Here is a 27,431-nt window from a genome sequence, read left to right as displayed (position 1 = left end):
TCTGCACCTGTCCTTCCCGTGGTGTGCCTGTCAAGTTGTGGGTGTGTTACATACATGTGGGTGTATGTATTAGTGTTATGCACTAATTGTGCTGTACTGCAGCATGGTGCATATGTGTTATCACCTGCACATGTGTGTTACCCTGGCCAGATGTTACTGTAGTGGTGTATGTCTTGTGTGTCCGACATGGTTGGAGTGTTGTGTGTACATAACTAGATTTGTTGACTTACCCACGAGTAGACCATTTCCAAATTGTCCATTCTGGAATTGTTCATTGATTCTGCTGTGCTCGAATATTAAGGCGTCATAGACACTCCCAGGATACTTGGCTAAAATGTGTATGAATATTCTGCGGTGGTCCACTATGCCCTGAACATTAATGGAATGCGTGTGCTTGTGATTCCGGGTTAAGTGCTCTGTTGCTGCAGGTGGTATGAGCTGGACATGGGTGCAGTCAATTGCACCTAGCACATGGGGAAAGCCATGGATTTTACAGAAGCCCTGTTTGTTCTCCTGATGCTTTTGCTGGGTATTGGGGAAGCTGATGTGGAGGGGCAGCAGGGAGATGATGGAGTCCAACACCTTTGGCAGGAATGCAGAGAAAGACGGCTGTGAGATACCAGCAACCAGGGCACCCGTTGCTTGGAATGAGCCACTTGCCAGCATGTGCAGGCCAGCGAGCGGCTTTGTCATAGGTGGTATTCTGTGTGGGGTCTGCAGCCTGGCTGCAATTTTTGGCTCAATGTGGTGTAGCAGGTGTAGCATGGCTTGCCGGTTGAGTCTGTAGGTCCTAATATTGTCCAGCTCCCTGAGGCCAAGGAGGGTTGTCCTGGTTCTGAAGACCCTCTCCTGCCTTCTGTGTTGCCTTTGTGTGCCGTGTTGTTGTGGTGGTGTGTGCAGGAGTTGTTGCTGTCCTCTGTGCCGTCTAGCAAGCTGTATCAGTATCACCTCCATCTTCTCCTGTGAGTTGTAATGTTGCTTCTGTGTGTTCTCCTTTAGTAGTTTTGTATTTGCCTTATTTTAATGCCTGCCCTGACACAGGCATTAAATTTTGGCCAAATCAGAGTTAACGTCATTTTTTGAGTCCACATCCCTCCCGTGCGTCATTTTTGCCCAGGTGGTTAAATACGGCGCTAGGGTATTTGAGTCATGTTTTGGACGTGAACGCCTACCTTACATCTCATTGACGCAAGAAGGTATCACGCATCCAAAAAATGATGTTAAAACCAAACTTTGGACAGTAGACGGGTCTAGTGTCAAAATATAAATATGGCGTTGGTTTTGTGCTGAATTAGAGTCAAATTAAATGACACTATTTCAGCGCAAAGCAAGTATAAATATGCCCCTGAGTGATTTGTCCAGAATCACAGGATGATGAGCCGACGATGAGACTCAAACGTGGTAGTTATGCCACATCCTCACCACACTCATCTCACACATGTCTATTGATTAATCAATATTGCAATTAGGGCTATGATTCATGCCAAAGTAACATGGTTATTACACACTGACTGTTGAAATTCATTTAATATGTCTAGTGACTTCCCCCTAGGGGGTTGCCAGAGATTATACAATGTCATTGATGGCATGTTCCATCTGCCAATGTATTCTTATACATTTCTGTGGAGTATTTAGTAGTGTGTGCATAATAAATGTACTTCTTTTTCTAAAGAAAAAGTGCTGACTGGCAATCATTTATTGTGTGCCAGTGATTGATGATTACTAGCCCACACTACCTTCCTTGCGTAGGTCTTAGACTGCTCCGCCTCACTACTCTGTGAAACTCAAGCACTGCAATGGGGTGTTTGGTTCCCATTGAGGACATTTGAGGACACTATTAATTGTTCTGGCCACACAACTAATGGCTTATTTCCAACATAGGTCAATTACAGATTCCAGTCTCAACCGTATTCGTCCATAGCATCCAGATACTCAGTAGATACTTTGTTAAAAACTTTACTTGAAAAAAACTTCATAGTCAATGTTTTCTCGAGAGAAATATGTTCCTATGTAATAATAACAAAAATAATAACAATGTAACATATTTAATTATTTTATTTATGCTTAAGAATTCAAAGATAATTACAACATGAGCCATGGATTGGCCAATCAGAATATTTTCTGTGAGATCTCTAACTGTAGTAAAGTCCATATATCCCAAACTCTGAAGCTTGTTATGTAATATTGCTTTGCATGTCAATCAAATTATGGCTCAAACTACTTTTTGCTGCTGCTGCTTGCTCATCTCAAGGTTACTAATAATCTCAATAATATTATTTCGATCCACTCCACTATATACCCTTCCCTTGGCTCGGTATGTATAACTTGAATGGTGGACAGTTAAATTAGATAATTCCACTTTGTGTTAATTCACAAGAGTATTTTCTATTCAACAGATTCTGACAAATGAATTTTTTCTTTGAATGACCCAAAAGTCAATTTTTTTAGTTTGTCTAAAAATGTATATGTCTCTTTATATTGTTTCTTTATATTGTCCTTTCAATAGCCTTCGGAGATAGAAAAACTAAATTCATAATCTTTGTTTCTCTTACATAATGAATTCCATGATGCCTTCTATCTTTTAGGGTCCTCAAGGGAATACATCTACCCTCTTGTAATTAGTTTGTGCATAGGTGACATTGAAAGCATTTCAATACTTGGTAATAGTTTGATTTTACTATACTGACTTCTCCTCATACCAAGAAATTCAAAGCTCTATTTTCTTTTACAATCACATGTTCTTGCATTCCAACATATGACCAATTTCTCATAGATGACTATTTTTATGTTTTTAATGTTGTCCTGCCTTATTAGCAGGGCAATTGCCCATTGTACAGGTATGTGAACAGGGATGTTGAATATGTTTGCTTACTGATACATTGCAGAACTCAGACAGTAACTTTCATAACACTGTACAAGAGCTTTTGGGGTTCAATAAAAAATGTGTGCTCTTTTTCACACTTACCCCCTTGCCTGCCATCTGTGTTTCCCCTTTCAAAGACTCCCCGTCATCTCCCTTTAGCATTTTGTTGCTTGTTTTACAGTTACAAACACACTAGTTTGGATTCAACATTCTCTTTGTTTTTTCCTGTGAAGCCATTCAATGGTTTGCAACAGTCACTAATTCTGATAACTTCTTCGTTTGATATCCAATACATACTGTCATCAATTGACTCCACACAGTACCTAAGAATCCCTGCACAAAAGTGGCACCTACAGTTTCCTGAACTACCTCTGTTGAAAAAGCAAGGTCCGAGTAGTAATCAAACTCATCCTTAAACCTGTCTGGATAATCTGCAAGTGAATCACCCTTATATTGTTTGCCATTCAAAATCTTAGTCCAATCCATTTTCACCGGGCACATGTCCACAATCACATCTAACAACTCATCCTGAGCTGTATTTAACACTCCCCTGTTTCTGTGGTCCTGCTTCACCCATGCTGACCTTCCTACCAACATATCTCCCTCTTCAATCGGTCCCACCAACCACAACAATTGATTCACTTCCAACCAATTTGGTATGTGCACCTCAAACATATTTGTAGTTCTTCAAGGAACTGGATTGTGTTTTATCCATTGTTAGGGAACTATTTCTTTAAATTCATTAGGTGAGAGGCGGTCAATGAGCCATGGACAGTAATCCTAGTGGTGTAGTCATTTAATGGGAAAAGGTATTGGGAACAGATAGTATGGGGTCTTCATCATCAGCATTACTAGAATGAGGGACAGAAAAGTGTATCCTGGCCAGTTGGTCTACTGTCCCTCTTAGGCTTTCACTAGTGATTGTGTGGCTGTGCTCCTGGGTATCTCTAGCCCATCTGGAATTGAACAGACTTGTGTTCTAGACTAATCCACAGTAGTGGAGTCTGCGTCATTTTTGGTTACTTGTACACTTCTGCCAGGTGCTTTACTCTAAGTCACTTCACTGTGCTAGCTTGCACATTACCTCCTTGTACTCCATCTACCAGGGGTTCGAAGTGTGTCAGTGTCTCCACCTATGGCCTCGTTGGCTAGCATAGGGAAAATATCACACAGATCCTGTACCCTTTGGTCTTTGCTCTCCTTTTTCTAATAGTTCAATGATCTGGGGGAATAATCAGGGAGGAGTTGGCGCAGTAGGAGTGCAAGCCCTATCTCAGATCCTAAAGTCATTTATCTGATATTTCCTCTTTTTCTGTGTATTTTACACACCACAGACTTGAAAGTCGCATTTACTTTTATGGGTCGCCTCGACTCATTGCAAGAAAGAGTGGCCAATGTTCTGCATTTATCTTAATTTTTGGGATCCTTTTGCAAATTCCCTAATTTTTCAGTGCCGAAGGTATCATCTTCACAAGTACTTTTTCCCATCGTTTTTACTGAGTCCCATCCACTGCTTCGCTGAGGGCTTACTATGTTTAGATTTTTTAGACCCCATCTGGCGGCTTAGCTCATAAAAACTTATGGAAACCAAGAGGGTGTGCCAGCCTTGTGCCTAGAACTCAACCAATGTTAACTTGTGGAGCTGATTAAGGAAATAAGGTAGGGGGTTCCTATGGGTTCCCTCAATTATTTTGCTCACCTGTGTCATGGAGGTGGCACAAAAAGTATTGTACACTCTCTCCCAGATATTCCCTTGCGTTAAGAAAACTTCGTTTGTGCACCTAGAGGGTCCTGTATAGGGACCTGGGTGACTAGACCTGGGGTCCCTTTCTCTCACACATTCGTCCTTCAAGGGTCCGTGCTTTTGGTTCCGACACTCCTGCTTTATTCCCTCCTACACACTATCTTTAAAGCCCATTCGCAATAAACGATGGTTTTGCACACAAAATATTTTTCTCTGGACTCCTCCTATTCGTATCTACCTAACCGGTAGATTATTCACTTATATCCTACCCAGATGATTCTTTGTACACTTTGAACACTTCAGAGGCAAATACAATGGACCACAAGCAATGCAAGTAGGCGCGCAAAATGATATGTGCAGTTAATTTAAGTTAGTTAGTTTAAGCAATACTAAAATTGGTTAAACATGCTTACACCATCCGCCAGAATAACTAGGTCCAGAGCTGAGCTGTAACCCACCCGTTTCCCTGGAGAAATGTATCCCTTATATCTTGTGCCCGGGGTCATCATTTGGAATCTCGCCAGTGCTCTCCTGTTTTTCTAGCGAAGATGATTTCCTGCATACAGAAAAGAACCTTGCAAATAGACACAAATAAGAGGTGCCAAGATCTCCTGTAGGAAGAAATGTGAGGAGAATTGGGTGAAAGTTACAGTTAAAATAAATAGAAGCGGAGCCTATTTTCTAAATTCAGCTCTTCATTGTGCCAACTTCAGAACAATACTATGATTTGCTACCATGACTCGTCAAAAATATTCAGTGTAGATTATGGAATAAAAAAATCTGGTGCATTTAAAATGTGTGTAAATGTGCAACGATACTGAGACTTTACTGGTGTTTAATCTGGAGCAAAAACAAAATTACAAATGATTAAGTAAATGTTACTGGGCATGCTAAATCATACATAAGCATCAGCATTGCCACAAGAAATATTTGCACTAGGGCACATATGCAGGTAAATCAAATTCCTCTTTTTTCCCTATATTCTGGTGCATAGATTTCTTGATTGGATGTGCTCACATTTCATACTGACTTTATTTGGATGCGCTCACATACTGTCTTACCTGTGTATTACATGTTTGATTATTCCTTCGTACCTCTGTTTGTTTGTTTAATTCATTCTTGTTTCTTTTTTCTTTCTCGGTGGAATGGCCGAGAATTGAATCACATCAGCAGGCTTGCTTTCCCAGTGATCTGCTCTTCACATGCAGTGCAAGAAGGCACAATCAAAGGAGCACTGTCAGTGTGACTGCAACATGATTGTGGAAATTATAGTCATTAGTGTGGCCATGACAGCTGTTTAACAGTATGGCACTTTATTTTCAGCACACAGAAATGTACAGAAAGAGCACTTTTGTCTTCTGTGCACTGTGTGCTGTGATGTTTATCTGTAAAAAGCCATGGCAATTTGCAAGTACATTTTCAAACGAGTGGTCGGTGAGCTAAGGCACAATTGCAAAATTGCATCTTAAGAGAAACAGCCATGCGCTTGGAACATTGAGGAGTTTGTGAAAAACAGCAAAGAAGCACAATTCAACAAGAATATGCCCATCAAAGGTGCATGCAGCAAGTAGTCTATGGACATGAACATATCAAAATGACAAATAACTCACAAGGAACAATATAAATCAATTGCATAGTGATACATAATTAAACGTACTAAAGACAACTGGGAAGTTCTTCAGCCTGTTAAGAGGAGCTGCCTTGGACCGGCATTAAAGACAGGGGCTGACTGACTGCTTTGCGGGGGGAGGGGGTGCTAGAGGTGCACTTGCATGAGTAAAATACTGCCTATGAAAGACGGCATGCAAGGAGCTAAGCAGGATGGATGGAAGTTGGCACTATGACTCTGGAATCTGAGCATCCCACTGTGTTCCCGTGATTCTGGTGATGCCGGAAATTGTAACCGTAGGTCACCATATTTCCTGGCAAAGAATACATAGCACATGTGTCTGCTTGGCATGAGACGCCATAAACTCTCTTGGCAGTCGTACCTGAAGCACCAAAGCATCAGGAGACGTGCTGTATCAGGCTGGAATTGCTTCCCAAACTGCGTGGGTCGCAAACCTACACCTCTCAATGACTGCTTCAATCTGAGTTGGCACTTTGATTTGTTTAAGTGGTGAGTTTGTAATCGGGCCCAAGGAAGATCTAGCAATGATGATTCACGAGAAGGCGTGGAGTGAGATGAGACCATGGCCTCAATGCTGGTGCTGCCCATTTCATAAAACAAGAGCATGATCATTTGTGCCAGATGCAGAGCGTAGCATTAGCTTGGTACAGTTAGTGGGATCTCACTCATTAGGCCATGTGAGGAGACACATCTCTCAAAGCAGTGTTGCCCCCACCTTTCTCCAGCAAATACAGGCCAAGCCTGCCAGCAGAATAGCATGGTCAGAAAGTAATTAACAGGGGCTATACCCTCAGAGAAGGGAGGAATCATTACTTTTTGGATTGACAACCTCTTTAAAAGGGGTCTACAGAGCGCCAAGGGAGAAACTTGATTTTCCTATTTTGGAACATCCCAGGACGCTGTCCTGGGGTTGCCCAACCTGTGGGCAACTCCCAGAAGGTGTCAGTCAGGGGTGCAAGAGTGATGTAGCACCCCAGGAGTACTTAGAGATGCTCCCTTCTAGACTTTTCCACCTCTATTTTTAAACCCCTGCACAAGCAAGAATCAACAAAAAGGGAGCAGTGAGGATGTGACGGGTTATTGTTCGAGCCCTCACTGAGGGCCGAAACGGACATCTCTGATCAATGGTTTAGGGAGGGCAAGATGCAAAAGTACAGATTTATCGGTATATGTTTCAGCACTGAATGTCATGGCTACGGGCACCTTGTACCAGTAGCAGTAGGTAGGCAGTAGGCCTGGAGCACAGATCTGATCAAGAGGACTGAGTGGACTATGGGGAGCAATGTGGAAGGGTGAAAAGGGGTGTAAGAGAGTTCTTGAAATTTCAGTGTGAGTGCCCTGACGAAACAACATATGTTAGGGAGAGGAGGGGTCTGAGTTGATATTAGCTAGAAAGAAGTACAAGCGAGGAAAGAAAGGTTTATTTTTCCAGTTAAGTTGAGCTGTGTGAGCCCAGGAAGCGCTCAGATGGGGGTGCATAGCCTTTTCAAGTTTTCCATTGGTTTTGGGCTGATGCTGTTATAGGTTGGTAGGAGGCCTTGCGGCGTGAATGGTCTTATGAAAGCTTGGAGCACAAGAATTCTATCTCGTCTTCGGTCTGGGGGAGTATGATGGTGGTTCAGTAGATCAGTAGAAAGGTTGTGGATTTTTGGCAATATAGTACCCTATTAGAAGGAGTTGAAGATGAGTAAAGGTTGGGCTGTCCGTGTCTGCGGGTGAGATGACAACAAAGAACTGCAAATGAAGACAAGGCAGCATCTGTTATAGTTGGCTTCTGGGTCTGGCCACAATGGAGAATTGGGACAGCTCCAGCTCGCTAGTGGTAGATCTGTATTGGAAGTGTATTATGGGCTTTATGTGGTTAACTAAGGAAGCATTTTTCATGAGGTGAAAGACTGGGGCTTTTTTTGCTGAACAAGTACATAAGGAAGATGGGAAAAATGAGCCAGAAAGATGTCCCAATGGCTCTGACACATGATTTGATTTGTTGACAGTGGTTTCGGTGGGCAGGAATGTAGTTAATCTGACACTGAAGAACAGGGAGGCTAACTTTGAGGTGATACCTAGGATAAGGATGATGTAGAGGGCAATAAGGAGGATTTGAATGGTGGTGGATGGCGGACAGAGGTCTCAGCCCCAGGCCTCAGAGTGTTGAGAAGAGCCGAATGGCAATACTTCATTTGAGCCCGTGATTGCCAGTGGGGCTCACCAGCACTCATATTTAGGGACCGGCATTCATTTTTCCTCATTGAATATTTCCCGAGACCAAGACACTTAAAAACAAACAGTAAAGAAGGAGAAAGAGAAAGATGGAAAACAGTTACAGAGAGAGAAAGCAGAAACCCAAGAGTGAGAAGAAGAGCTAGGGAGTGTTTGGCGTTGGAGTAAAGAGGACTGAGGTGGATTCTGGACTACGCAGCCTCATTATTTGGCCCATTGACATTTAATATTGCTTGACACAGTAGAACTTCGGGCTCTGGCACTCATTTTATTTTACAAATTAAGGATTGCATTGTGCAACAAGGAACCAGTTGCACAACAGATTCTAAAGTACGGGGATACAATCTGATGTACAAATGGATGCTTATCCTGGAGTAGCCTTTTGTGCAACAGCCTTGTAACTGCCATTTGTGACAATGGGCTGGTTTTGCTTTTCCCAAATGGTGATTTTCTATTTGGGAAACGCAAAACCAAGGATGGCTATTGGCAAAAAGCCCCTTAAAATCAACCACAAAAACTGTGGTGGACATTTAGAGCACACATATACTCAAGGGGCATATGTGTGCGCTATCACACTTTAAAAAAGCATTTTGGGATGCCTTTCTTAAATTGCACATGGTTACCATCGGCTTTACATCAATGGTAACTGCATTTCCTGAATTGCCAATTCTAATTTAGGAAATGCTTTGCAGATCTGAATAGGAATCGCAAATAGGTGATCCCTATTTGCGATTTCTTATTCAGAGGATCGCAAATTGTGATTTCTATTTGGTAGAAATCACATTTGCGATTCCCTAAAGGGCTGTGTACATCAGAAAACCCAATTTTGCATTTCTTAACGGCCCGAAATAGCGATTTGGACCGTTAAGAAATGCAAACTGGCTTTGTACATCTGGCCCAAAGTGACGTTAACCGGTGCCACATGCTATATGCTGTGCTAGGTGGAAGCAAAATGGGAATGACACAAGAGACCAATGTGTGAAGAGAGGTGGTTTAAAGTCCCTTTAAGTAAGTACATTAAACACATTATTTCAGTAAAATCTAAAGGTCTTGGCTAACGCCAGATCTAAAAGCTGCAACTTTTAATTGAGGATAGAAATATTCAACCTCTGTTTGGCGTTAGTGAAATTAAAGGAGTTTGCTTGCACAAATTATTTGTGAAAAAAGTCTGAATAAATTAGGGTTACAGTAAAAACAAATGCGATTTGCATGTGGCAGATGTTTTACCAGCTTGGCTGAAAAAAACTGCAACTTGACTTTTTGCTAACGTTTTTTAGGGGAATATTTCAGAGAGTACCAGACTGATTTCTGTTTTTTTGTGCCTGCCAAGACCTCTGGAAATTAAAGAGAGGATACTGAATGCATCTAGGAGATGATTTGGTCAATCCATCGATGCAACAACATACACCCTATCCTTTAATTTCTAGGTACTTCTTTCAGAATGTAGAAAGAGAGACATCTTGACATGTGGAAATCACGCCATCCTGAACCTCTGATAAGGCATTTGGGGTTAGAGAGTGTAAAGAAACCTACATACCAAACACTGCTCAGTCTGGCATTAGTGTGTTAAGACACACCCAGTGGAGGTTTCTCTAATGTGACATTTGGACGTTTAGGGTAGACAGCCACTTTGAATGTGCCAACAGCTCAAGTTCATATACGGATTAATACAGAAAGCTCTCTCCGCACACACTTTCAAGAGCTTCCTGTACAGAATAAGGACTGATAAAGTCACCAGTCTCTTTTTCTGCAGTCTGTGAATGGTGGTACAATGAGCTTCCATACCGGCAGTACCACATCTGCCTTAAAATTGGAAATTAAGCCATACTGCTCCAGAATGATGTTTACCAACTGCTCTCTGACCTTTACCTTATTCAAAGGGAATAGGTAGGAGTGGAGGACATGCATATAGGAAACCTTTCTACCAGTCAAACAAGATTGAGTGTACCTAGGCCTGGGTGAAATTGATATTGCATAATTTCACGAACTTCATGTTAATGCTTCCTCTGCACAATTCTCGAAATTACACCATCATGCCATTTCACATACTTGCTGGCCATTGCAATAAAAATTTACAGCAAAGCACACTATTAATGGTAGAAACTTACAGCAAATGGATGCAAACAACAGAACATGAGCGGCTGCTGTTCTCTGTACTTTACCACAAACTGACATGAGGGCGTATTTCATGCTAAAATACAGCACAGAATGACTGATTTGCATTTTGCATTATTTCACTTAATTTTGCCAAAATTTTGTATATTTATGCGAAAGCAAATTATGAGAATTTCACAATTTGTCTCGCCAGAGCCTCCTTAAGATATAGCAAGGCCTACATGAGCAACTTTAACTTAGTTGTCTGGAGATTTGGGAAAAACTAACCTCATATTTATGTAAAAGCTGGCTACAATATATGTTAAACCCTGTACCAGTTCCAAATAGGTTCAGGCACAATTGATAGATGCCCAGTTAATTCGCAGACACTACAGTGTCTGCATGGGTAATGTCCTACTACCTTGGGTAGGCTAGATGTGTCTGTGCTAGTCGTGGTGATGGTTTTTGTGCCTTATGTCTTGTGTGCAACAAGCAGTCCCTCAAGGATGTTCTTTCCTGATTCTAGATGAGGTATTTCAGCATATGATTTTATCTCCCGTTTCAGAGTATGACAACAAGGTCCACCCAATTCCAACCACACATAAAGATAAACGAAATCTTTTACCTCGAATGTGAAATATTGTTTGTTGTGAACTGCGTGATATATTACACATGCTATGCGTGGGGTTAACCACACACTAAGGGCTTTGCATACGCTCTTTAACAGACCCACAAAAGTGTGCAGCCTACTTACACTGGAATAGCCATATTGCAGTATTTTGCCTGCCTGGATATGAACGTGCATGATGCATGTTTCACAAGGGCCTCCAGACATGCCCTAATAGTTTTTAGGAAATGGATTGGTGGAAATGCATGGGTTTGAATCACAGTTGGCCACAATTGTGAATGTGTTCATTTGGCTGTTGGAAGGCAGTGATCACATCATGTCTCATGGTATAATGTCTAAGCTGTGTGTGAATATAACAAGGCAGTCTTTTCTTAACTCTACATATATTGACTAGAGGGAAATTCCTAGGACAGTTTATAATTGTAGTATGCATGCAACTGAATGAGCACAGATTAAATATACCATACTCCAAATAGGAGAAAATTATTGAAACAATAAGAAGGAAAAAGAAGAGAGTTCATACATTTTGGTCCTGAAGGAAGCCAACTGATCTGTTTAGGAAACTACTTGGCTGAAATATGTAGACACAGAGGTGCTGGAGATAATAAATGTCTCCAAGGGCATTACCAAGTGTTTTTAAATATACCAGGGAACCCTGTTGAATAAAACATGATTTATATGTTTTTTACAAAGAGTACCATTAGGTCGTTTTATCTTTAGATGTGGATCCTTCTACAAAATAGAAAACGTTCCCTTGCAATCCAAGGTTGAGCCCGCCCAGTTACACTAGGTAGCTGGGTGTATACTCAATAATTAAGCAGGCCACTAGACATCCAACTGAGTTACAGTCATTAAAAACTTATGAAGGATTACCCTTTATTGATACCAGCTATTATCACAAATCTCTTTGTGCCCATGTGGTTTTGAGGTGCTTCAGAGGTGTCTTGATGCACCACTGACTGCAATAGTGAACCTTCTCAGTGCAAAATTATGTAGGTGCTTTAGTAACGTCAAGATAAAACCACTGACTGTAGTCGCCATACTTTTGAGTAACCCATTGTTGCAGGCTCAACCTCTTGAAGAGTAAAACACTCTACTATGGGCACACTGTGGAGGGACCAGGGCATGAGGCCTCATCGCAGGGCCTGGCAGTGCTTGTCCTTTCTTGGATTACGATAAGACAAACTTCTGCACTTCTCACCGAGCTAAAAGCTCCCTCCTTTAGTCAGCCTTCCTTTCATGCAGGGACATCTTCAGCACCCATCTCCAGTTATTAGTGGGAGCTTTTCTTCAAGATGGTTGCAGGCAGCTACTTCTGGCAAGTTGCAGACTTTCAGAGTTTCTGGTTCCAAACTTGAAAAGGGGAATTGGCCGTAGGTGACACCAAACACACAAAAGGCAATGGGAAGTGTTAGACTTGGCCTCATTGGCAAGGTCTCCCCTAACTTTTTGCATCTACTTCCCAGGTTGTTTCTGTGTCCTGGACTCTGTTTTTGCTGTTTTGTTTGCTCTGGACACTTTACCACTGCTGACCAGTGCTAAAGCGTAAGTGTTCCCTGTATAAATTATATATGTGCATTGGCTTATCCATGATTGGCATATTTGATTTACTGGTAAGTCCCTATTAAAGCGCTCTAGAGGTGCCCAGGGCCTTTAAATCAAATGCCACTAGTGGGCCTGCAGCACTGGTTGTGCCACCCACATTAGTAGCCCTGTAAACATGGTACAGACCTGCCACTGCAGTTTGTGAGTGCAGTTTTAAACTGCCAATTCGACTAGGCAAAGTGTACCCACTTGCCAGGCCTAAACCTTGCTTTTTTAAACATGTAAGGCACCCCTAAGGAAGGCCCTAGGAAGCCTCATGGGCAGGGTACAGTGTATGTTAAAGGTGGGACATGGACTTGTGTGTTTTACATGTCCTGACAGTGAAATACTGCCACATTAACATGGGGTCGGCCTTTAAATGTGATTCCCTTTGGGAGCAGATAGACATGTGAAGCTTGGGGTCTTTGAACTCACAATTTGAAAATACATCTTTTAGTGAAGTTGGTATTAAGATTGTGTGTTTGAAAATGCCACTTTTAGAAAGTAGGCATTGTCTTGCCTAAATCATTCTGTGGCTCTGCTTGTTTGTGGATTCCCTGTCTGGGTCAGTTTGACAGTTGGGCTCTTTGCACCTCTCCTCTAGACAGTGACACAAAGGGAGCTGGGGTTTAGCCTGCACATCCTGATGGGCCATCATGGCTGAGGAGAGGGGAGGAGTGGTCACTTACACCTGAAAGGGTTGTGCCTGCCCTCACACAGTGCAGTCTCCAACCCCCTGTTGTGTGTCTGGGGCCTGGCCTGGGCAAGGCAGGATCTTGAAAACAACAGAGACTTTCCTTGAAGTAGGGAGAAAGGAACATTAGAAGAGCACCCTAAACCCCTGAAGATCAGATCACTTCTGGAATCAAGAGGAACCTCTACCAAGGAGAAGAGCTGAAGAGCTGAGGAGAACTGTTGCACTTTGTCGAGCTATCCTGCAGTTGCTGCTTCTGCCTGTGAAAGGGGACAAAGACTGGACTTTGTTGTGTATTCCTGATTGTGATGAATCTCCAAGGACTTGAACTGAGCTTGCCTCCTGTTGTTGAAGTCTCAGGGCTGTCAAAGACTTCCCCTGCCAGGACCTGAACTCTCTGCTGAGACTCCTGCCCTGCCAAGTGGTGCCCTTTTCAGTTCCTGGGCCCTTGAAAGGAGAAGCTGGAAGGCCAAGACTGAAAATTCACTCACAGGCTGCCGTGCATGGAAATTTTCGATGCATCTTCCGTGATGCAGCTGATAAACGACGTGCCACCGGCTTCGTAGCTGAAATCAACGCTCCACCTGCATTGCGACTGGAACACCAACGCAATGTGGCTGGAGAAACGACACGCAACATTCGCTAATGGAGGCTGATAATGACGCAAACCCCACGCAACACGGTTTTGTGCTACTATGCAACAGAATTTTTAACGCAACATCGCTGGGCGTGGAAAAATAAAGCAAAGCCTGCCCGGACCCAAGGTGCCTGTCCGGATCTACGCATTGCTCTCTTGTGGAAGTTGAGAAACGACGCAACCCGACCAGAGGAGGAACGATGCACAGTCTTGCTTGCGAGTCAGAAATCGATGCATCGCAAGCTTTATCCAACGCACAGTCACCCGTGCAGTGTTATTTTGATGCTACACAGGTACTTTTGTACGCTAACAACTTTCGCACTGTTTTCTAAAGGATTTAAGACTCTTTTGCTTTTTAAATTCATAACTTAACTTGTGTATGTTGGATTTTTGGCGTTTTGGTCTTGTATTGTTTAGATAAATATTACCTATTTTTCTAAACCTGTGTTTTGTCATTTTGTAGTGTTTTCACTGAGTTTCTGTGTGTGTTGGTACAAATACTTTACACATTGCTTCTGAAGTTAAGCCTGCCTGCTCGTGCCAAGCTAATAAGGGGGTGAGCGTTGGTTAACTGAGGGTGATTCTCCTTTACCCTGAGTGGAGTGAATGTGCTTGCTTGGACAGGGGGTAACCTGATTGCCAACCAAAGACCCCATTTCCAAGAGGAAGAATACTTCCAACAAGTCTAAACCACAAATCCCTATCAGAGGAATCCAAAAAAAAGGCACCAAAAAGTGAAGGCTTTCCCATCACAGCCACTACTTATCCTGTTGGGGGTAGGACCTTTCAGGGAAGAGTCAAAAAGCAGTTCCTGCAGTCCCTGCTCTCTAAGGGAACGCCTGTCTCCTATCTGCCAGCCCATGAATTCTAGTGTGCTGCAAAGGACTTCAAGAATACTGTCTTACTCCAAACTTGTGTACCACTCTTGCCCAGGGTACTCAAAATTAATTTCTGATTGCCACTGTTAAACACAACTCATGCACCTCCTGCTTATTCTATGACACATGTGCATGTTAAACAATGACACAACATTCATATCCCATATGAATGATAGTTTCAGGGAACTGACAGATTAAATGAAACAAGAGAGGCCACATAAAAAAGGCCTGACCTGCTGCTAAAAACAGTATGCTTCCACCACTGTCAGTCTTCCTCAGTCCAGTAAACTGAGTGCAGTGATATGCAGTAAAGGAGGGTTTCAGACCCCATATAGAGTGTCACAGATTAGACTGGGGCTACCAGGCTGCAGCCATTGTGGTTGGGGATCATTTGACTGTGGTGCCTGGTGTTGTGTAAAATTAATGTTGCTTCATATAATTAACCAAATGAACCACCTAGTGACACTGGGTGGCAGCTCTTAATTTGGGTCGGTGCCAGGAAGAACCCAGAAAACAGGTTTTTTTTTTGGGGGGGGCGTGTTTTTTATACACTGGAAATATGCTGTCCTGCTCTCCCTTTCCTCTCTGCTTAGGCAGGCAGGACTTTAGGGTGTACGCAAACCCACAGCTTCTCCAGCAAGTTAAGAAGACTTCAGGTGGTGTTCTCCCACCTCCGGGAGTCTGGCTGTCCGCAGATATCAGCCATGGCTGCACACACACAATTCATTGAGTGAATAGGGAAACACTACTTCATGGTCATTAAGAACTTGGAACTGGAACAAAGTGAGGTGATATGTGCAAGATGATGGCTATTGCAGCAGGTAATGATGATGCTGGCTCCAACAAGGAGAATCCAAAATATGGGTAGAGTGAAGTCTAAAGTCTCTGCACCCAGCTATCATCAACCTTCTTGAAGTAGCAATCAGGGACAGACAACAGGTACAGCCATGCATAGAAACGTTCCCACCTTTAACAACAGAATCTGTTGACTCACTGCCTCTCCTCAAGCATCCACCAAATGACAGTAATAAATCAGCAATTCTTTGATAAATTGTTTTTATTTTTTGGATTCTGGTGGTGCCCCCAGAGGGATGGGGGCACCACTAAGCATTTTACGTGAAGTGCCTCAGGGAGTACAGCAGCCCCCAGCATCATTAACAAAGCACAGTAAGGGCCAGATGTACGAAACGTTTTGCATAGCGCAAACTCCGAAATTCGTAGTTTGCGCCATGCAAAACGCTATCGCGATGCACATTCCCATTTTGTGAGTCGGTAACTTGGTTACCGACTCGCAATATGGGAATGCGATTCGCAAATGGGAAGAAGTGTTCCCCTTCCTATTTGCGATTCGCATCGCAATGCAGAATTGCTTTGTGACCGCGAACGCGGTCGCAAAGCAATTTGCAGTTAGCACCCATGTGAAGTGGGTGCTAACCCATTCGCAAAAGGGAAGGGGGTCCCCATTGGACCCCTTCCCCTTTGTGAATGGCTCTAAAAATATTTTTTCAGAGCAGGCAGTGGTCCTATGGACCACTGCCTGCTCTGAAAAAATGAAACCAAATGGTTTCATTTTCTCGAGTGTATTGCAACTCGTTTTCCTTTAAGGAAAATGGGCTGCAATACCAAAAAAAAAAAAAACAGCTTTATTAACAAAGCAGTCACAGATATGGAGGTCTGCTGTCTCCAGCAGGCCCCCATCCCTGTGAGTGCAGGGAATCGCAAGGGGGTCGCAAATTGTGACCCACCTCATTAATATTTATGAGGTGGGTCTTTGCGACCCCCTTGCGATTTGCAGATGGTGTCAGGGACACCATCCTGCACTTGGGATTGCGACTCGCAAATTGCAAGTCACTCTGACTCGCAATTTGCGAGTCGCAATCCCATTTCTTCCTACATCTGGCCCTAAGTCTCCTGGATAATAAATTCATGACCACAGGGGAGCTTACCATAGTCTTTTTAAAGCACTCAGATCTGGAGCTGAATGCTCTTCCCCTGTGTGCACAGACCTCTCGTGGTTGGTTCTATGACTGCACCTTGTGGCATGTAAAAGGTAAAAAATAGACTTAAACGCACGGAGACTGACATTTTTTTAATGTAGGTGGGTGCTCAAGTGTCTATCTGTGGCACCTACACTGCTGGCATTGTTGGGGGCTGCAGGGGAAGCCCCTAGCTCTGTGGGTCCTCAGATCCGTAGCATGGCTCATGGAGGGACCTGCATGCCCCTTTAACCTTATTTGTCATTCAGCCCCAGGAAATGGGGTCCCCGGGGCCTATTAAGGCAAGGGGGTCTGTATGCCCCCTCCCCTTATTATTTTGGCCCTGGGGGATGGGGACCTTGGGGTTTTGTAGAGGCTCATGGAAGGGAACTGTGTGCCCGCTAACATTTTGTCTAATATGTCAGGGATCGAGTCCCCATGGAAATATCAGTTCAGGGATGGGAGCTCCACACATGCCCCCACCCCTTTTTTCCACCCCAGCGTCTGGGGGGCTTTAAGGAATGTGATTTTATTTTTTATTTTATTTTACTTTTAATTTACAGGACATAGAACTGAGTCCATGGAGTCCTGGTATGTCAATTGCAACATTTTTATATAATGTTGTGACCAGCCAATCAGAGTGCTTGCTCTCACTGGTCTCCCGCTCCCCAAGAGAAAAAAGCACCATTGAGAAATCAAAAAGCCCTCGTTTTTCAAGTTGTATGGCAGGACTCCCTCAAACTCAACCATCCAGATATACAAATATGTTTTAACATTTACTTTCACAGAAACAGATTTACACCAAATCGCAAAAAAACATGCTTTTCCAACCAAGATCTAGTTTCATGCTGCATTTGGTGTAAATCTGTTCAGCAATTTTTGTGGTATTACTTTCCAAAAAATCTTTGAAAAATGCATGGATATTTTGCATTTGTGACCCCCTCCCTGCTTTTTATGGGACCATGCTTGACAGAGCACCACGAAAATGTACATTAACGAGCTAACGAAAGGGAACACTTTTTAAAAAATGTTTCATGAAGGCTTGTCAAACAACGCAAAAGTTATTCTCCTATGGAAACCAGTCGCGGTTCACGGGGTTACAATGGGTGGTGCACAGTGGGAGGGGGGAATTTATTAATCTAAAAATATTTTTTTATAAAACGTACCTGCATGCTGCTCCGCCACTCTTCCATCCTCTTGACAGGCACATGCTCCCAGCCTGCCCTGTGGCCAATGCTGACATTGTTCAGAGCAGCGTTAGGATTGGCTGGGAGCAACCAGTCAGGTGCTCCCAGGCAGACTAAGAGCCTGTGCCTTTTCTCTCCAGCCCAGCAACACAGAGATGGGCTGGAGAGAGCGCAGTTCGCATGTGTGTTTGGCCGGTCTGAGACATCCAGCCAAACATACATGCTCACTGAGGGTTCTGCACAGGGCACTCCTCTCATCTCCGTCATTCCCATTGACTGCGCCCCTTTAACAACAAAAGGATAATAAACTTAGTTTATTATCTTTTTGTTGTTAATGATTTGCAGCGGATGCTGCTGGCAGGGGGCCGACGCTCCTCTGCCATAGCTGAGGAGCCACCGCTGATGGAAACACCATCCTAGTTTTAACTACCCAGTGGTAATACGGCAGAAAGGATATCAGTCATGTTTATGATGCAGTATCCCAACCACCAAACTCTAAAAATCAGGCCCTTAATTCCATGAACGACACATTATTTTCATTGACTCTTCATAAAATCACACGATCAATCACTTACATGAGCAACTGTCACCCCTTTTTCTGGATAAATTGCAAACCATCCCTGCCTCTCCAGGATACAATTACATTATAAGTGGAATAATTTTTAGTCCTCCTTCATTAACTACATTGCTATACTTTTTGTCAAGTTCATTCAAATACTCTATGCCAATCTGAATTTTAATGATATCCTCTTACCTTTGTAACAGGGTCTCCCTCCCAATCATTTCATATGTCATTGTGGTTGTGACATGGGAATGGCTTTGGCATAATTCCTGGTGCACTTCCTTGGAGTAACAGAAAAGCATTTCTTGAGTTGAACACTTCCTAGAATGCATACCATTGAGAAACAACTCCTAAGTTCTGTTTTCAGATAAGTTTCCCTTGTATACTTTTCAACCGACCAAAGGTCAACAGGCCGAAATATTCTGAACTATCAATTCACTTACTACAGCAGACGTCTCTGGTCACGATTTAATTTTCTTTGCTATTGTTATGTATGCAATTTGTCTCTCATATTCTCATTTTCAGGTGTTTGTGGAATAAATATGTTTAAAGTTTGCTGTTTTATATTTCTTTTTGTACAATTCTTTACTTTCGTGTTTTTTTTCCAAAAAAATTTTGGATTATTAATAATGTGGTGCTTACGATGCTAAATGCAATTCATTTATTGTTTGTCAGTTCTTTGATTAAGGGAGAAGTTATTCATGTTAATGCGGTACTTAAGTGTTTTCGAATTACATTTTCAGGGTGGCGAGCACATTTCGTCTGCCGCCCTGATGGTCTATCACCTGTCACGTTTAGAAGTCACTGCCGGCCCCTCTGTAATCGCTGGGCCGTCAGACCAAACTCTGCCATGGTGGCAGCCAGATGACAAACGTGTTTTGCTTTTCAGTAACAAACTGCCAAAGGGGCGTTTGGTATTTAAAAACAAAAATTGGTGAGCCCACAATCTGAGATCTATCCTTACTCCGATGTCCTCTCACTCCATCAGCCCATCGGAGTACTGTTTCTGATAGGAGAGCCAAAGGGGGGCTGCTATCATAAACATGACGGTCTTCCCAGCTCATAACAGAGCTGGCATACCGAGGGACCAAGAGTTCATCAGGCGGTCAGTCACCAAGCATTTTTGTTTTTCAAAAACAAACTCTGAAAGCAGGAGTTTGTTACTGAAAAACAAAAAAACTAATGCTCTCCACACTCTGGGAGTTTTGTCCCCGTATGTGCGTGTCAAATTTGTTTTTCTGTTCGGTGATTGAAAAGAAATACATCATACAGTAAGCTCTGTACATCACACCTAAAGCTTCATTAGGGCAGACAGTCTGATGTCCTTACTTCAATGGCTCTATTCCATCAGATCACTGAGTATGCTTTCTGATGGTAGAGCCCACAGAAGCAATGCAGTCAGAAACGTGATGGTCCGGTCAGCTCATAAGAGTGGACTGACTGAGGGTTTTGTGGACAGGGTACACCCCGATATTTGCGGCAGAGCACCCTGTTCAGCAAATTCTATATCAGGACCTTAGTTAAGTAGAGTACACTGTCCCTGGTTTACATGATCGTGTGTTGCAGCTCTAAGGACATAACTGCAGCAGTGATTTTGGATATGGAATGATGTATAGTTCTGCAGCTTGCTGAAGCATATAAGTATTGACCAGCAGTAAAACAAAAGAGGAAGAAGGGTATTGTAAGAAGCAGAGCAGATGCATTCAAAATCAGCTCCAATCTCTAGATTGCAGAAGACCTCCATGCTAGATATTCCGGGGTACGAAAAGATACAACTGAAGCAATGCATTAGCTTTTTACATTACAATAGTTTTACTGATAAAGTGCCTATCTTTGTTTCATTTCTGTGCAAGTGACTGATTCAAACAGAGTTTCTGCTTCAGGTGCCTTATTGAACCCAGTCATATTTAGGGTAGTAAAGCAAGTTCTGGAAGCCATCATGTTAGACCTGTCAGCCTTAGGGTGGTGTTCCCCTCAACGTTTTGCTTTCCTCCTCCATTTTTACTGACTTAATTTTTGCTGGCCTTAGGATTCTGTCCACAGTACCATTTCACGGACTGCCAGTAATTTCGCCCTGCCGTCCGTTGTCTGTGATGAAAGGCTTAATGGACAGCATTTGTCTGTAATTTTAGCCTTTCACTAAAAGGACAACGGAGGGCAAGGCGAAATTAGGGCAGCTTAGTTTCTGAAGCTGAACTGAAAGGGGGTCTCCTGTGCTCTGTGTGGGATGGAGGATAGGACAGATAAGAAAAGTCCTTCTTGCCAGGGTGTTCCTTTCCCTGAAGAAATGTAAATGTGGGTAATCTGCAAATGCAAAGGGGCTTGAAAACCTGCACTGAATTTCACCAAAGGAGTCACTGGAAGCTTTCTAATGGCAAAGGCATTTTCTTTTAGAGAGGTGCCTTAAGGGTGTACCAAGGTGAGCTGTGGAGTGTGTGGTTTTAATGGAGTCTTATAAAGAATGTTAGTACTAAGTATAAACTGCATATTATTCAAATCTGCATTTGAGAAGCAGTTTCTAAAATTTAACCGAAATGTATTTGCACATTTTGTAGCAGCCTATATTATGATGTAATTGTATTTATATAGTGCTTACTACCCCTGACAAGGCGTCAAATGCATATTTAAAATAAGGACTTACACATTCACAGTTCTTTCAGGGACATCGGAACCTTATAGTACTAACAAGCATTGGCAAAGCCAATAGGTCTTGTCTACGAAAGAGTTATTGTCTTTGCTAATGTGTTTTAGCCATGTTATACACCAGAGTGGCTGCTGTTCAGCATGGCTAAAAGTTAGTGGCATAGTAGTGTGGGGTGGAGTAGGGTGGCATAGGAGCAGTGGCGTAGTGGTGCAGAGTACAGTGCAGTGTGGTACAGTGCAGTTGCGTAGAGTGCATTGGCGTAGAGTGCAGTGAGTAGCGTGGCGTGCCATGGAGTGGTGTGGGACAGAGTTGAGTGACAGAGTGCAGTGGAGTAGAGCAGCATACAATAGAGTGGCAGAGAGTGCAGTACTGTAGAGTGGTGCAGTGGCATAGAGTGCAGAGTAGACTCGCGTGGCAGAGAGTGCAGTGGCGTAGTGTAGAGTGGTGCAGTGCAGAGCAGAGTATAGTACTGTAGAGTGCAGTCGCGTAGAGTGGCAGAGAGTGCAGTGGCATAGAGTGCAGTGGCGTAGAATGCAGAAGTACAGAGTAGATTGGTGTACAGTACAGTGGCAGAGAGTGCAATGTTCCAGAGTAGAGTGGCACTGCAAACGTATGCATAAAATGAGACAACCCCACTCGTCCATTCTCATTTCCAACTTGATGTCACAAAGTTGTTCACGAAATAAATTTGTTTGTAGGCATGCTGGCATATTCCAACATTTATGTACAAAAGATAATGTTTTTGAAACTCATTATTGTCGCAAGAGCGTCTGTTGATGTGATTAAGTTCATGGAGGCATTGCAGATGGACAATGTTTCAGAGGCTGTGATTGTCACACACAATGTCAATGTTTCTGTTGACCACACAATTATTAATCAGACTCATAGGGATTAATGGGATTTTAGGAAAAGTATTGGGATACTAGAGCCACTAACTTACACTACATTCCAATGGAGTAACTTATGGGTTACAAAATGGGAAAACACCGCATCAGCTATATAGATTTTTGGAGTGTATGGTAAAAACATTTGTTTTCAACTCTTCTGATTTAGGACTTATCAGCCCTTTCCCAGCTGCATGAACGGTTGTGCAAGTGAAACCAAGGTATCACCCCTCCCCGCCAAAGTGGGCTCACGCGAACCAGACCGACAACTGTCAGTTCTTGCCGAACTTCATCCATGCCTTGAAGTCCGCCCCCGGCCCCATCCCCTGGAGTTATGTCATGATCACCGGCTGTTTTAAGTTTCTGCTTATTCTGTGTATGTTATACTACTTGTGAATACTGTCCTCTCAATTTGTACTAAGCGTATTTTTCTCAATAAAGAACAGTTTAAAATAGAGAAATACAGGGATTGTGGAAAGATATTTATTTGCCCAAATACACCTGTCGTTTTGGCATTCGGTACATATATCCTGCAGTTTCCCACTTTCATGACAGCAGAGTAACGGAAATGTAAAACAAAGCAGGTTCTGTGGCGAGCTGTGTTGTCAAGATGTTTGCCCAGCAGCAGCTCTAGGTTTTGGGTTCAGGATGTACTATCTTGCTGAAGTAGTCCAGATGCAATCACAGGTCCAATATGGAGCGCTTTTACAAACATATACGCCCCATATCTTACGCAAGAAGTAACCACATGGCGGCTCACATGACAGGCAACCATGTCATACATTATAAAAGTGCTCTTATCACTCCTTACATTTTTTTTTATCTAGGGCCACCCACTCTCCTCTGATGTGGATGTGATGTGGATGTGGTGTGATGTGTGTTTCGCATGTGTGGATGTGACACCATGAATTTGGATAGAAATACAAATGTCATTGGCACTTTCATTCCATACAAGCGTTATAAAACTTTAAAAGCGAATTGCAGAAGTACCCTGCCTAGGTCTAGGGTGTTTCGTGGCACTTTTTGAAAAGCAGACTCAAATACATTGGTTAGGTTACTTAAATAAATCTTGTTGCTGATGCCATTTGGTCTAACATGTAGGATCGTACCTTGATGCAACGCTTCAGGCAAGTGAGCAATTTGTAATTGGAGCCCAATGTAAAATATGGAGAGCAGAAATCATTAAAATCATTCTAGCAGTGGCTTGCGCATGAAGGGCAAAAGAATCGTCATTTAAACTAAATTTGTATATCTCTTGTCACTAGTAGATGGGGAAGTCCCAGACTACCTTCGTGGGCGATAGGGATACTGGGCCTCAACCTTAGAGGCTGAGATCAATTGCATTTGATCTCCTGGGGTGCATTCTACTAAGGCTCTGCAAACCCCTCTGCACTTGAATATCAGTGGTAGTGAACGTGAGAAGTCAGAGGCGTCTCGGGAGGTAGCGCTGAGGTGCTAGAGGACAAAGCTTAACAATCACTTAACTCAATAACAAAGTGTCCAGCCAAGTGCCTGGTTTTGAAATAAATAAAAATACTTTAGTACACACTATAACGCAACATTAGGCATCACTTACCAACAGAATGCAATTTAATGCCAATTAACACTATTAGGCAGTGCTGCTCCTCTTCCCACTCCAACCCCCTCCAGTCCAGTCTCTCCCTACGTTCTGGGTGATACTTAGGTCAATAAGGGAATACACTAATAGTGTGAATTACTTTCAGGTGCAGTTTTTAATCACACCAAAAAGAAGGACACTCAGGCTCAGCACATATTTTCTTACCACCCAGTAGTGGAAACAGTCCTCACTGCCCAACCTTCAGGGTTACCTGCACTTTCTTTCCTGAAGAGGGGATGCTGGCCAACATCATTTCTCTGCTCTTGTCTTGGGGGCTAAAGCCGCACATGGAAATGCACCTGCCCAAATCACGAGGCAGTAGGAGCAGAGGTAACATTCCTGGCCTGACGCAGTCCTAATGTGATCAATGGTGAGTGTCTGTGGCTTTGTAATCTTGGTGATGGGTCCACACACCGAAACTGGCACATTGTTGCTGGTGTCCTGATCAGGCCAGGTGACATCTCTTCTGGCAAGTCACAACTTTTTTAGATGTAGTCTTGCATGGGCCAGATACTACAGGCAGTTTCAGCAATCGCACAGGCTGATCCCATCAGGCCAATCGCAATACTTTGGCTATGCAGAGGCTAATTCAGACACACTATAGCAGTCCCTCTGCATTTGCAGTCGTCACAGAGTTGCGGTTCCCTCTGGGAGATCCAGACTTAAGTTGATGTTCCCTCAGCTCTGAGAGATTGGGTGGTAGGCCAACACCAGCCCTAGTTGCACAACAGTCCTCTGAGCACTCTGTGGAGAACTCTCTTCCTTGGCCAGAGAGGACTTGGAACTAGAACCACAAGTGGTGTAGTGGAATCACACTTTTATACACAACTGGCAGACATGAAATGTGTATCTATGGTTTGAAACTATAGAACTGTTTTGGGATGGTTTTCCTTTCAAGTGCCCCTTCCAGGCTGTTCCCCCGAAACAATCTTCGTGTAGAGTGATGCCCTTCATAGCAAAGCAGTCTCCAAGCTGGAGCACCCACAAAGATGAACAGAGATGTGTGAGGTGTCTGCACCTGATTGTCATTAGTGCAACTGAAGGAGTGTTCAGAGAAAGTCTGAAAGAAAGGCCTCATCTAAATGTTTCCTCACCATACACAACAGATGTTGCAGCCCCATCACTCACCGCTACAACCCACCAAATAGCAGTGTTCAGAAAGATTAGTCAGTAGGTCTTTAAAGAGGACGTAATCAAATACCTAAAGTAGCCCTTTCTTAACTGCTCTCAATTCAGTATCTAGGTCCCGTGCCTCTAAGTTCAGCAATGTGAGCGATCCTTCTTGAGTATATAACCCTCCCCACCATCTTGTACAAAGCTACTCCAGGGCTATGCAAAATGGATGCCACTGGCCTCCATTATTTAGGCTCACTGACACACATCCTGTGTCCCCCTTAAAGGCGAAACACACCCTGTGTGTCCCACACAAGCTAAACACATCACCACACGTAACAAACACAGGATATCATCACTATTGCCTAGGTAGGTGCATAGACGCTGAACTTTACACAAGTGAACCAGTAAGCCTCCACTCCAATGACTCACATAAAAAGGTCACATCACACTATGGATTCTAAAAATACAATAAGCCGCTGCCACTGCTCTATGACTTAAACTGATGACAGGGATAGTAATCCACTGTAAGTAAATGAGGGTATGAGGCCTGGTGCGTCTCATCAGGTCACAGGATAAATCTAAGACCTACACATAGAAGGGTAGGTGTCTGTCCACATGCTAGATTGGAGTGACACCAGACCCAAAAATCAAGTGTCAGGATACCAGATTCACGTGGTCGAGGATTCAGGGCAGGAGAATATGCCTTTAAACTATGCGGGGGACATTACCATCCGAAAATCAGGGAAGAAAGATACAGACTGTAAACAAAAATGGGAAATTAGTGGAATTGAGCTCTTTAAGCATTGCATGGTGTTTTACAGCAAAACAATTTTTGATTAGTACAGAACAGATCATATTCAAATGTAGTTTATACTATATTTATATTTTACAACATAAAGATCAGGAAGAGGAGATTAAAGTTCGTTGATAAATGGGAAAATAATTAATATTTATAATCCCAGTTGGGTATAATTGGACTGAAGAACTATGCTTAGCTTCATATTGGTCAGCATTAAGATTTAATGTATTTTTTATGGCTTTACCTTGAATATAAATTGAGTGTAATGTTTTATGCATATACTGTGGCATAAGGATTTATTAATTTTAAACAAATAAACCTCTGAAGTTGAATTGTTGTGATGAATGGTGTCCCAACACCACCAATATTTGAGAACACACATAACTTCTATATGAATACAGATGAAAACATGTTTGGAAATGTATTACAGCATTTTCCATATTAGTCAAGTTTAAATGCCTCATGTAGAGTTTGGTAGATGGGAAACCTTTTTCCCTCATCAGCAGGTTTACTACCTCCTCTATGGCTTGGGTGGTAAAATCACACGAATAAGGGATAGATGCATTTAAATTCCATTAGCAAATTGTGGTTGCAAATTGTGCACCAACATTTTTCAAATGGAATAGAATTTTTAGAACCAACCATTGCACTGATAGGTCGGTTTGCAAAATTCCCATTCGGAGTAGTTTGCAATCCGACCTACCTTATTACTGTTCATGAGGCAGATCACAAATTGTGACAAACTTCAATTGGTGGTCAACACAGGGGTGGTGGCCTGCTTGGGTCAGCAGGCCTCCATGTCTATTATTGCTCTTTGAAAAACAATTGTTTTAATGCAGCCACTTTTCCTTGAAGGAAATGGGACTGCATTAAAAATATAATTTTTCTAAAACATTTGTTTCGTTTTTTGTATTTTTGTTTATTTTCCCATTTTTCTTCCTTTCTTCTCCTGTTTCTTTTCTTCCTCACTCCACCACCCAGCACCATAGTGGAGTAGGGCAGCACCAGCAAACAAGGGAGCAGCAGCACCAGACACCATCGGTGCCGCCAAGGGGTGCAGCCTCGGCTCACCTTTAGTGAGAAGGAGGTGGCAGCACTGTTTTTTTACATGCAGCACCACCTCCCATCCATTCTGGCAGCAGGCAGCAGGCCTGGTAGTTGTTACCCCTTGCAGGAGTGTCTGCTGCGTTGGGCTAGGGTGCAAAGGTGTGTCTGACGCACCACCCAGGTCCAGAGCACTACCCAGCAGCTGATGCACTGCTGGGCAGGACCACAAGCAGGACCTGCTAGGCATTGAGATTCCAATGTTCTGTGAGTATTAATTATGAAATATTTGTTGTGTTTGTGTTCTACAATGCTAACTTTTTTTCTGAATAGCATGCTGCTCGCACTCAGAGATAAATTATGTTTAATTTATATTAGGAATTTTCTTATGTGATCCAGTTTGAGCTAGGCAGGTGCTTGGTGCTACCTAATCGTACTCATCAGTGGTCGCTTTGGCTGATTATTTAAGAAGCCATTTCAATGCATAGTCCTTTGTCCTCCGGCCACCATAGTGAATCAATGATATCAGTGAGTTAGCATTCTCTGTGACTTTCTTTGTCTAGCTCGTACAGTCCCAAGCAAATTCACAGTGATGTGTAGTACTAGTATGCATCTATGCATTGCAAAAA

Source organism: Pleurodeles waltl, chromosome 3_1, assembly GCF_031143425.1.
Source record: "Pleurodeles waltl isolate 20211129_DDA chromosome 3_1, aPleWal1.hap1.20221129, whole genome shotgun sequence".
Taxonomy (NCBI): domain Eukaryota; kingdom Metazoa; phylum Chordata; class Amphibia; order Caudata; family Salamandridae; genus Pleurodeles; species Pleurodeles waltl.
This window is presented reverse-complemented; position numbering follows the sequence as displayed.